General features: G+C 39.8%; 1 pseudogene; it reads left to right on the top strand.

Moving 5' to 3' along the window:
- Positions 1 to 258: 258 nt before the first annotated feature.
- On the top strand, positions 259 to 14,250 carry LOC121331138 (annotated as a pseudogene).
- Positions 14,251 to 14,606: the final 356 nt, after the last annotated feature.

Consider the following 14,606-nt stretch of genomic DNA (forward strand, 5'->3'; position numbering starts at 1 on the left):
CATTCTCTGTTTTTCAGAATGCATGTACTTATTTAGCATCAGGCACTACTAGGAAAATGAATCAGCACACCTTCCATTTTAGTGTGCTTTATTATTAGTTGCTGTGCATTTACTATAGGAAACTTGTGCAAGGGGCTGTCTGTGTTGCTCTAACCTATGCTTGGGCATGGTTTAGTTACAACTTAACAGAATTTGAGACACGTGTCTTAGCACTGCCAATAGGGTCTCCATGTGCCAAGAAAGCCCAGGCGTGACGTGATGACTCTGCAAGGTTACTCCTTCAATGACTGCACGCTGTCAAAAGTATTTGTGACAGCTGCTTCTGATTTTTTTTCCAACACCTGTATGCTGTCAGGTACTGTCAGGTACTGTCATGTGGCTGCTGAGTCACTGGTAACTGGCAGCATCACTGAAGCGTCCTGCTGCAATATCTCATAATGCAGCTCTCTGTGTGATTATTAGACACTGCCTGCTTTCATTTCAATACCAGTAAGGCCTTTTCTGGAGACTGCATCTCGAGGAGTTCCCCTGGGCTGACAAGACTAGCAGGGATCTGACTGCAGGAACTGACAACTGCCAATCACTGCCTTGCCAAAAAGTCACTCAGCGATCTGATCCCACAGGGTGCTCTCTGCTTATGGATCGGTTTGTTTCCTTCTTTGAATTTTGTTTTTTACTGTCAGTGCGTGTTAAAGGGATAGAGTCACTTTTAATTTTTTTCACTCATAGTTGTAGTTAGAAACTTAGCATTGATTCGGGCGCGCATTACATTGGGAAGTCTTATCAAAGTTAATAATGACTTTGGTCTGGATTATTACTAATACGTTTCTACCATACGAGTGGGTCTTTAAAGCCTGTGGAGGATTTCTCTCTGAACTGCCTTGCCAATCTCTTAACTCACACAGTATCCCATCAACATGTTTGTAACACAGCTCAGTGAATTGGATTTCCCTAGCCCTGCATAGGCTGCCTGCTGGAGCTGCTGACTGTTGTTCTGCAAGCCCCAGCTGAATTGGTGACAGCTGTCCCCTACAACTAGACGGATTCACAATGAGTTTGAATCCATCCGGACAGACCTCTCAGGGGAGAACGCTGGAGCAGACTGATACAGGCTGGCTGCCTTGCAGTCCCAGGGGTTGGAGACACTAGCTAGAGGTGGTGCTGGCGTTACCGTATTTCCACTCTCCCACTCTCCCACTCTCCCACTCTCCCACTCTCCCACTTGCCTAGGCCTCCTGCTAGGGCAGAGTCGGCACCGGCCGCGATATTCATCCATCATCAACCTGCATGCCAACCGCAGCACAGCCCCCATGGCTCACAACGCAATCAAGGAGTATGTTGAATAAGATATTGGGTTAGATTTAATAAGGTTTTAAATATATTTTTTGCTATGTATAAAAAGCTAACAAAGCTATGAAGTCTGAAGACACTGAATAATGTATAATTAGTATTTCTAAATGTACACTGTTGATGGTTGTATAGTAATAAATGGAAAGCAGAATTTAAAACACTCAGTGTCTGTTTGAGGCTGCCACTTCCATGTCCGATATTTTTGTACTAGTTTTGCATACAGTAGAGGAATTGCTGCACTGGAGCACATCAATGTAGTAAAAAGTAGGAGTAGGGTTACATATTCCCTGATCGATCTTAGACCTTGATGTTTTGCAATTGAAATGATTTCCTGAGACTGTACGACTGTACATACAAATTAATGCATAAAATCTATTTTTTCATAAGATGTTTGCAGAAACAAACCTCCCTTCAAATCCTCCTCCCTTCCCTTCAAATTTTCTGTTAACGCTGTATAATAATATCCAGCACAGTGGTAACATAGAGACTGCTACTTGATATTGACGCAGTACATAAACACACTTTGCAAATGCATCCAAACAAACCACACCAGCAAACACACCAGTCTGGAAGGCACTGACGATACAAATGTGAATGTGTATGTCTTTAAAACATTTGAATAACCTTTTTCTCTGCCGGTTCACTTTACAATAGCAATACCTTTATTCTTACACAGTACCTAATGAAAAGTCTGCTTGAGTCTCGTTCGTGTCTCCCTTTTGCATCCTATAAATTATGTATTGCACAGAAATGTGTGTATAATCCAGCACATCATAATGGAGAGGTTTGTCCACTTACCTGTCAAAGATGCACAAGATCCCAGACTGCCAGCGGAATGATTGATGTGTGCGTATTTAGCTGCTGCTTTGCACTCTCTCCCTCTCCCACCTGTATCCTGGTATCTTCACTCTGCTCTGAGACACTGCACCTGAAGCCCACTCATCTACCGAGCACGTCACCACAAGAGGGCGCCACTATCACTAAAGAACACATTGGTACCGACGCCTCCCATATGGAAAAAACATATATTTTTAATATATAGAAATTGGCCCCTTTTTTTCTATATTTAAAATATATGGGATATATTTACAATATATTTTAGTCTGTAATCCTTATATTTATTTTACATGTTGAAAATATTTGGTGCACCATATATTTTCATTAGTCTGTAATCTATATAAAATAAATATATGGATTACAGACTAAAATATATTTTAAATATATCCCATATGTTTTAAATATATATTAAAAAGGGGCGAATTTATAAGGATCATACTTTTCTACCATATATAAAAATATATATGTTTATTCCATAAGGGCTGGTGATCAGGTTTGCCAGGTATTCGCCAAAACAACACTTGATCTCATTTTGTATGGTTTGTTTATTTATGATACCAGTTATACATCGCAGGTGATAAATCATTCAATACAAATTCTTTTTTGTATATAGACACCGTCCACTGGATAAAAACAACACACAGACTAGCTCGGGCGTTACTGAACAACATTTAGTTTGATGTTGAACAGCTAATATAGTTCACAAATGACTTGTAATAGATTTTTTGAGATTTAGTCACGGTGGTTTTAGGTGTCACGGATTCCGTGACTTTTGCTAGTGTCTGCGAAATTTTTGCTGATGTGTGTGACTTGCAAGGATGTCAGTAAATTGTATTCAATCTATATGTGATTTTATTGGAAAATGTGTCTTATTAACATTAAATTTCACATTTAAAAAAAAATGCATTTATCGTTTATTAATTCGAATAAATAATTACATATTTACACTACCTCCAACTTCGTACTTTGATGTCCTGTTTTTTTTTTTTTTTTTTTTTTGGAGAAGTCAAACTAAGCCAAACTAATTTGGAGAAGTCAAACTAAGCTCTTCGTTTAAATACTTCTTGAAAGTTATGTTAAATTCAGTGTGTGTCTGTGCGTGAGTGTTTTCTCTTTTTAATTGAAATAATTGTTGTACGGTTGCACTCAATTTAATGTACATGTCTCTTGTCTGCCCCACACTCGCTTTGTGTTATCCTCGTGTGTGTATTTCTCGCCTCTAGTGTATTACGCTTGCCGTCTCTTATTCTTTCCCCTGTTTACGTCTTTATTCTCTGCTTAGTTCAGCACGTATAAATGCTACTGCTGGTAGTCAACGTTGCAGAGCAAATAAAAAAGCAAGAAATTAAAATTTCATTTGCTTGTCTCGTCCTTCATTGCTGAACCTGTGCGCACCAGGCGCCGCAATGTGCTTTAATTAAAGACAGTTATTTATTTATTTATTTTATCCTAGTAACTTTATTCTCCCTCTGTCATCTTCTCTGTGATTTTGAACGCATTGACCGTGACTGCTCCGTGATTTATGTCCAACTTTCCCGTGACAAACTCCTAGCCCTAGTAATAGGTTAACCCATCCAGTGTGAAGTGTCTATTTATCAAACCAGAGCTGACATCTCTTATAATAATAAGAGGCCCTGCACAAAACCTAATAACTTTTTGTGGAAAAGACAGGCAAGCATGTAGGCACCAGGAGAGCTTGCCCTGTCAGCTCTGTATTCAGAACTGGACTGAACTGTTCCTAATTGTGGTTTGTTGTACTCTAAAGCCACTGGATGGTTTCACAAATTAGCAGCACTATATATAGACAAAGCGATTTCGGTTCCGTTGAATTGCTCTCCGTCCGTTCTCGCTCTGCTAAGATTGTCATAGTGTCCTGACTGCACTGCAATTTCAGAGTGACTCACGCCGCTAACAAACTGCCTTTGTCGTCTTAGATCACTTACGCATATTGAAATAATAAATAAGTCCTGTCAGTTTTCTGTAACTGTTTGAACGAAAGACAGATGAAATTGATTATTATAAAGGAACTATATTCAAGCTATTATGTTCAACATGTTTGCGGTGATGCTTTAGAATTAACGTATACACACCTGACATAGCGGTACATCCCCAAGATCAATAGCACCCAAGCATCTGAAAGGTAACACTGTAGAGGGAACAGACTCTGATTGGTCCGACAGATTGCTCTCAGGCTGTCACACACACACACACACACACACACACACACACACACACACACACACACACACACACACAGACACCTGTTTTGAAGCACATGCAATGACAAATCCAAGATTTCAGAAGGGAATCAAATAATTGGAACGATTTTTAAAACTATGAATAAAATGAATAAAAAACTTGACAAACTATGGCAAATGCATAGTATAGCCAGGGGAAAAGCATATAACCTTTGCAAAGGCAGTACTTTGCTGGTAGTATATTTAATCTAAGGTTCTTTCTTTCCAAAATGATTTATATTGGATACAAAATAATACTTAACACAAAACAAATGATTTAAAAATCCATTGCAGCTTTTAACAGCTTTTTATATCTATTTCTATTAAAATTGAATGTGTTGCATTATTGGCGTCAGCAGTGAAAGAACGTAGTGTCTACTTCTAAAAAAATCTATATATATAAACAAATACAAATTAAGATTTAAAAAACCTAGAAGGAAAAAAAAAATCAAAACACCAAGGAAATAAGCCCAGTGTTGCAATTTCCAATCTGATGAATGCTTTTAGTAATTCAACGTGTAACACATGGCGTGCTTGTTAATTTGCATCAGAATGCAGCTGGCAGTCTGACATAAGAAGCAGGATTTAACAATGACAAATGCCTTCCATAATTCTCATCAATAGCCAAGCTGTTACCATGAGGCATATATAGTTAAAGGAATCGCTCAAGGTCGCTGGTTGTCAATAGCAATTAAAAGATTGTATTATCACACAGCATTGAGACTAAGGTCAGATGATGCGTTGAGACTTCAACCTGGCTAACAGAGGTCACCATTCACGGCAACATCATCAGTTTTTCATTAACCATACAATGAGGGGGAGCAAGCTGAACATTATTGTCATAGGGTCTGGCAACCTCAGTATCCCTTTTGTTTAACTGTATACTGTTTGCATTCATACGTCTAGAAAGCAAATGTAACGGCTATGATATTGTACAAGGCTCTGCTGATTTAACAGACGGGATGACAGTTTATTGTGTCAGATAGGCTGGGCAGCCCATGCAGATTGCCCTTCAAGACCTTTTTTGTATTGTTTTGCAGGCTATAAAGACTCACATTAAGCTCAACACAAAGCGCCTGTACCAGGCGGACAGCTACGCGGTGAAGGAGGTGCTGGAAATCACAGCCTTGCTTTATAATGCTATGAAGACTAAGGGAATGGACAGCGGGGATAAAGCAGAGGAGGAGAGTAACAAGTTCAAGTTTGACCTGGGCTCTAAAGTGAGTGGGATTGGGATAAAATATCAGCCCTCTATTTTCTTCACTTGAGTTTTTGGGTTGATGGGTAAAGAGAGCAAGCAAAGTGAAATAACATGAATCAGCCAGTCCCGCAATATAGGTTACAGTAGCAGTGCTACTGAGTGTGTGGATTACCAGTAACAAATAGCCAATCATAATCACAATTCCAACTTGGTGTACACATTTTTCCCCCTTCTGCAAGAAATAAGGACAGCAGCCATTGCAAGACCCCTTGAAATAAACAAGTCAGAAAAGACCTTGAGAGCAGCTGTCAAGGAAGCATTGGTGAGTGTGGTCAAAGCTGCCTCTGTTTCTACATGCATTACCCAGCCCATCCCAGCACAGCCCAGCCAAGCCAGCAAGGGGACTTTCAACAGAGTGTGCTTCCTTTCTGCTTGGTTGGCATGTCAGTTGTTATATACACTGCCTTTGTAATCTGTATTTATTCACTACATCTTATCAGCTTTTCCAGTATTTTACCAGGAAAGCCTGGCAAGACAATACAATTAACAGATAGTTTGTCAGATAGACAAACAGATTGGGAGCAGATACAGTCTGTCCTGTTCGTTTACAAAGACATCAGGAGAAGTGCAGTGTAAAAAGACAGCATGTGGAATTCACAATGCTCTCTTGTTGTGTGTCCCCCCCTGACAAAGCCAGTCTGGAGGCCAAGATTGAGAAGAAGATGCTGGAGCTGGAGAGGAACCAGAAACATCTCCAGAGCGTCCGGTGAGACCACTCGGTTTAGTTTTTTAGGATCCTCGTTCAAAACAAGGGGGTCCATTTTCATGCCTGTACATCTGCCTCTCACACCCTGCATGATGAACATAGTAACAGCCTTGATTCTGCATTTTCACCAAACTCTCATCATAGACTCTTATCCTACTGTAGATGTTCCGGATTGCAAATGGCTATAATTTTCTTTCTTTTCTTTTCTTTGATTATGCTATTATGGACCCTCTGTATGTGCGCTCACTGGGTTTTACCTCGGACTAGCCAAATCTTTTTTTCACCAGAAGGGTAAAAGAAGTAGAATAAAAAGGACAATGTGTGTTGCACTGCAGTCAGCCACACCTAACCTTGTATTCTTTTGTTGATCTCAATTGCTGCTGTTTTACCTTCTAAACAGTAATAGCTGAGAAGCCCATTGCATAATGCCCCCCCCCCACTTCTCTTACAATACATAGGGCTTTATCTTAATATATAAAGAATGAAGTTTGTCTGCCTGTCTGTTCCTTTATGCATTCGGACCCTGCAGGAGCCAGTGCAGCCAAACTCTGCACGGCCTCCTCTTTCATCCAAGGGAAGGTAGAGGGCTGTGTTTGGATCCAAAATTGACCCCTGGCAAAAAAAAGAAAGTTTAAAAAAAAGGAAAGGGGTGCGAGCACGTTGTGCGACACCCAGAATCGATAACCTACAGGAAACCTTTACAGTTCCCCAATCTGTCATCCATGAAATACTGAAATATTGAATTTCCCCGGGCAACGCTGGGTACTTCAGCTTGTGCTTTATAACATAATAATTTTTCTCCCCCTTCATTATTTTTTCTAATTAGTTTGTTATTTCCTTGAAATTTACATTTATCAACTTAATTTGTTATGGGAAATGAATCTTTTTTTCTTTAAATTTCCAAATACACCTGAAGAGACTTTTGAGGTTTCCAAAGCTAGTGATTTCATAATGTAGTTAATGTAATAAACAGTACCACATCCTATTAAATCACTTAAATTCATGAATGTTATTGATTAAAAATGCAATTAAAAAAATCTACATAGTTCACTACTGTTTAAGTCTGAATTCTCAGCACAAATAAAGGGCCAGTAAAAGCAAAAAAAAATAGGAAAACGCCAGTAAGAGAGTAAGAAAATTGGTTCGCTCTCCTTTGAACTGTGATTTTAGTGGGCGACAGACTGCATTTAAAATGAGAGTGGAGAAATTGTTACTCTGCATTGTTCAGTAGCTGAGGAGTTGCAGCAGAACACACTTTTGAAGGTGAAAGATGGAACCAAGGCATTCTGAACAGCAGGATTGTCGGTCCTGGCAGTCCCTGCGACACGTTCTGTAACTCCACAGCCCAGCGTTTATGGATCAGTATGAGAAGATCGAGGTAGACCTTCGAAAGCAGTACGAGACGTTCGTAGACAAGTTGGAACAGCCGCTGGAAGACAATCACAGGGTGGAACAGGAGAGGTTTGAGATAACACAAAACAAAGTGAACATGCATGTATTTCTTTTAAAAGATGTAGGGAACTGTTCAAATGTATTTATTTTTGTTCTGTATATTCTCCCACAACACCAAACAAACAAAACAAATGGATCAGCCAAATGCATTAACTGTTAAGACTACTCCCACGTCTAGGTTGCCCTTCTTGTTAAGAAAATTGTCTCAGAATTGTGAATCCTTACTGTAAAGTTTGGTTCACCTAAGTGTTGCTCAGAAGAAGAAAAAAACTGTTGAAATTATATTTTTCTTCCCTAAATACTAGTCAGCATTTACTGATAGATTGACAGTAATGGATGTTGATCTTTTGTTTCAGACAGTAAGTACAGTGATGAAGTATGCACTTAAGGAAGATTACAGCTTAAAGCCCAGACAGGAGTGTACAAGGCAGCAGATCATGATAGGGTGTCTGGTGCCTATAGCATGTAATCAGAGGAAGAGACAAAAAGGAGTACTTTTTGTTAGAGATGCTTAGTTACATTATTCTAATGACATTACATCACATTCAACTCAAATGGAGATGGATGTGCAGGGTAAGGAGTATCTATGTCCATCAAGCATATTTTGTCCACCAAGCATATCAATTTTGTGTTAATTGGAGGCCCAGAACAGAATTTAAAAAGCTCTGTTACATTAGTGATTCGATTGATTCTGAGGAAAACAAGCTAAGGGAGGAGGATTAGAGACTGATGAAGAGTGGGGGTAAGATTCCTAATGTTTAACGAACCCCAGTTGTCACTAATATTGGACTAGCTACCAAGTACAAATCACGATCTGTTCAACCACCCCATAATGTAGATTAGCGGTGCCCAGGTACAACCAAACACTGAATTACTCAACTGAACCAATTACACCTCTATCTGTTAATTATTTAATTGGTGTTCTGCAAAATCTGACATGGAATATCCCTCGAGGAATGGAAGTTTACACCCCCAATTGTACGTGGTCCAGGGAGTGTGTTTTTTTTTTTTTCCCAAATATCAATGTTTTGCAAGCAAGGAGAAATGACAGCAAATATCTAGCCAGCCAAATTCAGCAATCAATCCTTCATGTTGGAGGATGAGCACCCGAGGATAATCAGTGGGAAATCGGCAGACAGCTATCTTTTAGGAGCAGGTTAATGTGAGCGTTGAGCTGTGTGCTTGTTAATCTTGCATTGCATTGCAGCTTTTGATGATTAATTACACCGTGTAACATTTTTTTTTTGTTCCTGGGTAGTAAGTGTTATTTCCTAATTGCTTATGCTTCAAAATTATAGAAAATGACTATTATTCCCCACAAACTTTGCTTTTGTGACCAGGACAGTGATATTTTGAAATTTACCTATTTTCCAGAACATTCCAGTTAGATTCAGTGCTGAGTAAACTTGGAGTAACTTCTAGAACTTTCTAGAACTTTCCAGTAATATAAATAGTAGTATAAATACAGGGGCCTTAAGCCCACCAGTTCAGTTTAGTTCCAGCTGCCTAAGTGGATACATATCTGCATTTTTCTGGGAGGTCATAGGAGACTTCAAAATGGTGGCATTCCTGATGGGTCTCCAAGGCGGTTTTACCAAGTTTTCCTGCTATCTTTGACTTTGGGACAGCAGGGACACCAAGGCGCACTACCACAGGTGGGACTGGCCACAGCGGACCGAGTTCTCTGTGGGGAGGAACAACGTCAAGTGGGAGCCACTGGTGGACCCCCGGAAGGTGCTGATGCCACCACTGCACATCAAATTGGGCCTTATGAAACAATTTGTCAGAGCTCTAGATAAGGAGTCGGCAGCCTTCAAGTACCTTCAAGACTTCTTCCCTAAGCTGTCTGAGGCAAAGGTCAAAGCCGGTGTCTTCGTCGGACCACAGATAAAGAAGATCCTGGAGTGCAATGAATTCCCCAAGAAGCTCACTAGTAAGGAGAAAGCGGCTTGGAACAGCTTTGTCGCAGTGGTTCGGGGCTTCCTGGGCAATCACAAGGCCGAAAACTATGTGGAGCTGGTTGAGACTCTGGTGAAGAACTACGGCACAATGGGCTGTAGGATGTCCTTCAAAGTCCATATCCTTGATGCTCATCTTGATAAATTCAAGGAGAACATGGGAGCGTACTTGGAGGAGCAAGGCGAGTGCTTCCACCAGGATATACTGGACTTTGAACACCGCTACCAAGGACAGTATAACGAGAACATGATGGGAGACTACACTTGGGGGCTGATTTGTGAAAGTGATTTACAGTATAATCGTAAATCTTGAACAACTACTCACTTCTAAATCTTTTGTAGTCATTTTTGTATTACTTTAGTATAAATACATGTTCATTTGGATTCATATGTTGTTTTCCCATTGGAAATAGGTAAATTTCAAAATATCACTGTCCTGGTCACAAAAGCAAAGTTTGTGGGGAATAATAGCCATTTTCTATACTTTTGAGGCATAAGCAATTAGGAAATAACACTTACTACCCAGGAACAAAATTTATGATACATAGTGATACTGCTGTGTTAATCTGCCAGCTCCAATTGCTGCTAAGGATGCTTTTTCACTTTTTCTCTGCGGATGCAGAGAAAGTGGGGCTGTTGTGTGAGAGGATCATTTTGATGTAATGGTGGTAATACAGGATTTAGGATCATACTTTACTGGCATTTAAGCTACAGTGAAATGCTGTTGCCTTTTTGTTAGAACGTTTGTTCACATTGACATGCTTACGAAATGTGCTAATCCAGCAGTCGAGTAGGGTTGTCAAGCCACAACCCAAAAACAAAACAAAACAAAAATGTTTATTATGTTTTACTAAAACGTTTACTAACAAGCACAAAGGACAATTTCTTTTTAAGTTATTAATTTTTGCAGTGCCCTTCAAACTTCCTTAATCAGTTTATCTATCTATCTATCTATCTATATATCTATATATATATATATCTATATATATATATATATATATATATATATATATATATATATCACAAGCCATGCTTATCCAAAGTCATTATTTTCTCGCAGAGCCCATGAAATATATGAATGATGGGTATATGGGATAGTGGAAGAGGTGTTCAGTAGCTTGTTAGCTGGCACTGAGGAAGCTGAGGACTAGCAGCAGCGGCAGAGAAGTTTGCCTTTGCTGATCTGCTGCATTTCTTTTTGCTAAACCAGGCAAGGAGGATGAGTCGGACATGAAGATCCAGGAAGATGAGGGATCGGACAGTGACGTGGAGGACCGGAGACCAACCAGGCCCCGCCTCACAGGGGCATTCAGGTACCTCCCCATTCAGGGTGTGCTCCCTCTGCATTAGGAATTCATATTGAAGCAGTCTTTAAAATGAGCTTGCATTTCGCTTGTATTTATTTTACCCCTAGTTTGGTTTAGGATTGAAATATGTGTGGAGCGAGTGCATCCAGCTCGGGGATGCACTTGTGTAAATCACAGTGTACTGTTCTGGAGTGCATGTACTGATGTGACTGGTCTGTGCAGGTTGAAGAAAGACTTTCTTCTATATTCACAGGCAGAGCTGGTGCTCGCGTCTTGGGAACAATGCATGGAGGAGACAGTGATGAGGTAGGAGTTACTGAAATTGCAGATCACCTACCTAGTGCACTCAGTCTTAACGTGGAACAGAATGCAGCAGTGACAAAACTGTATTTTGCAAACTGCATTAATGTGTTGGAGCCACTGTCTTTTATTCGTGTATAATGTTCAGTAGATAGTAAGCATTGTGCTTATAGGGGTTGAAGTTTAGCAGTTCACTGTCTGCAACCCCAAAATGAGGAGACTAATAACCCCTGATTCTGTGGGGTTAAATATGTTAAAAAAAATTAAATTAAATAAAAAAAAATCAGTTGAGAGAAAGGCTTCAAGAGTTTCCACCCATCACAATAGAGAGAGTTTTCCTGTTTGGCTGTGTTATCACCCTTCTCTTTCCGCCTCTTCTACTCAATTTGTTTTCTTTCCTTTCATCGCGGCTTTTAAAGCTTAAACTGGCAGCAGCTAAGCCACTCTCAACCACCGCCCCTCGGAAGAGAGAAAAGGTTGGTGTCAGCAGTCAAGGGCCGGAGCCAACCTTCAGATTTCAGCTTCCAATGGGCTTCGAACTGTCCATGCAGTCGGGGGCTGTCTTAGGAAGTCCCCTGGGTTTATCTTCAAATGTTTAATATTGCGATTTAAAAAAAAAAAAAAAAAAAAAAAAAAAAATAGAGGGACAGTCTGTCTCTTTTCAAAATGGTTAGTATCCAAAGAAATCTTCGAAGCTTGACCCAATAAGGACGGGGATTACTGGGGCCATATTGGGGCCATATAATATATATATAGATATATAGATATATATATATATATATATAGCTATATATATATATATATATATATACTCTGATTTGAGGTTGAAGTTGGGAGCCCATTGGAAAACAAATATTTATAATTAGATATAGATCCGTCCAGTAAATATACGGTACAGTATGTGTGTTTATGCTTTGTGTGGGTTCGTTAATGTAATTTATTTCTTGAGTGAGGCTTATTATCAGCTAGAAGTGGAACAGAGTGTAGCCGCGAGCATAATTCTGTCTATGACTCATGAGAGGAATAAATAGGGTTATCTAATATCTGATATCATGCCTTTTTTTGTTGGGGGTTCCTGGTAGAAAGTGGGTTTGGTAGTGTGATAGTCGGGTAGTCCTTTTTTAAGGACATCCCAAAAACCTGTGTAACATTCCCTAGGTATAACATCACAGTGTAACTACTGGTGATACCTCACTCTGAAGTGAACGTGGAACTTGTTTACACTACACCAGTGGGTGGTGTGTGTGTGTGTGTGTGTTCATATGTTGTGCCACAATAGCAGTAAACCCAGTTAAGATCGATCCCCTGTTAGTTCCAGCAGTAGCATACAGCAGGGAGCTTACCGCTACACCCCACAGCGTAACTAATGAAGTTATTGTCAGCCAGTGCACAAAGTTGCTGTGGTACAGCATAATTGGACCCTTGAGTATAACAGTAGCCTTACCAATGTTGATGAAATGACATAAAAAATAAATAAAAGGAGATTGGCGCGTCCAGATTACTCCCAGAGCAATTTTTGACTCCCAGCTCGACCAATAGCAGTGAACTCTTGGGCTGACGTCACCAGAAATGTCAAACACTATACTGAAATCCTATGAAATGAGAAGTTGGAATATGTGTTACAAACTGAAAAATTGCTGTCATGTCATTGCTGATATGCAGGCGATTAGAAAGTAAGTTTACTACATCAATGGAATGGTGCGTTAGATGTTGTAAACTTGCTTTTTAATCACAAATTAAAAAATAAAAATACAATTAGTCAAAACTGCAATTCATATACTGTGCTGATTTGTTGTTATGTAGGTGAACATAGACTGTATTCCTTACATCGTAGTGCTCTGTACACTTTATATATAAATACATCCTTATGCATTAAAATGTGTTATTCGTTGACTTAGAAGATCGATCTGAAACCTTGCAGTTGATTCAGGAAACGACATTCGCATTGCACAGTTAATTTAATATTTGTTATTATTTTATTTGTAAGTGCTTTGTTTTGCTGATTCTGTCTTTATTAAATAAAAAAATATCCCTATGCAAGCTATAAGATGTACGATCAGATCTTTTAGCTGCATAATCAGTTGCTGTAAAACTGTGGTCTAGCATTAACTGTTTACACACAACATGCATATACAGATAAAAAGTACACCCACACAAACACGCATGTACAAATATGCATGAACACACACAGTGATTATCTATCTATGTTTAAAGAGGCATGGTACTAAAGATGATTAAAGACTAAATAAAGTTCTTTATTTTAGAAGACTAACTAAATTGGGTATCGATGCCAAGCACTGTTCTGTCCAGGCTTTAAGACTTTAAAATATTAAAAGCACTCTATGCCTTTTCAATACATTATTTAATGCCTAAATGTCACAGGGTTTCTGTCTGGGATAGTCTGGGATTGGAATACAGACTAGGTAGCCTAGCCTGATGGTAATAGATGGAGGTGAGACATCAAATCATCAACGCCCAACAGTTCAGGAAGCTGGTCCTTTTTCAGTTGCTAAAGGTTGAAAGGCTTTTTATTTTGAGGATGAGAATGATTTGTGAGTCACAGAAGGGCATTTGTTGGAAGGTGATTCTTATTCAGATCAGTTCAGTACATCACCTAGCAATTTGCAAGAGGGTCCTGACCTGTGCTTGGTCTCTGATCGGCAGCACGACTGAGATTGACGTGGACAACAACGATGAAGATGATGAGGAGGAGGACGATGAAGAGCACAAGGGTGCAGTGGACAATCTGGACAGCGTGGACTCCCCTCTGTCCAAACCCAGCTGCGCACCCCTCCGAGGGTCCCGCAAGCCTGAACCGCAGGAAAGTGACAACGACTTCTGAACACGACCCAGTCACACACACGCATACACACTCTCTCTCTCTCTGGGTTACAAACTCACAGTGGTCCTGCCTCGCTGCACATAGTCCTGGGGTTCATTATTGAAATGACCAGCTAGGTAGGTGCCAGGAATGGGTGCAATGATTGTGCAATATTTAGGTAGCGTGGATAGGGCATTGTGTATGTGAGTTTTCTACCAGGGGCTGTTCATTTAGCTAGAGGGAGGAATGCATTCAGTCACAATTCTATGCTGAGCAAAATGAATCTGTTTTTATGAAAAGGGAAACAAAAGAACTTGCATTAAATGGTGTCATAAAAAAATATTATGCAAGATCTGCTGCTTATGGTTTGAAGCCTT

Source organism: Polyodon spathula, chromosome 18 (assembly GCF_017654505.1).
Source record: "Polyodon spathula isolate WHYD16114869_AA chromosome 18, ASM1765450v1, whole genome shotgun sequence".
NCBI classification, from domain to species: domain Eukaryota; kingdom Metazoa; phylum Chordata; class Actinopteri; order Acipenseriformes; family Polyodontidae; genus Polyodon; species Polyodon spathula.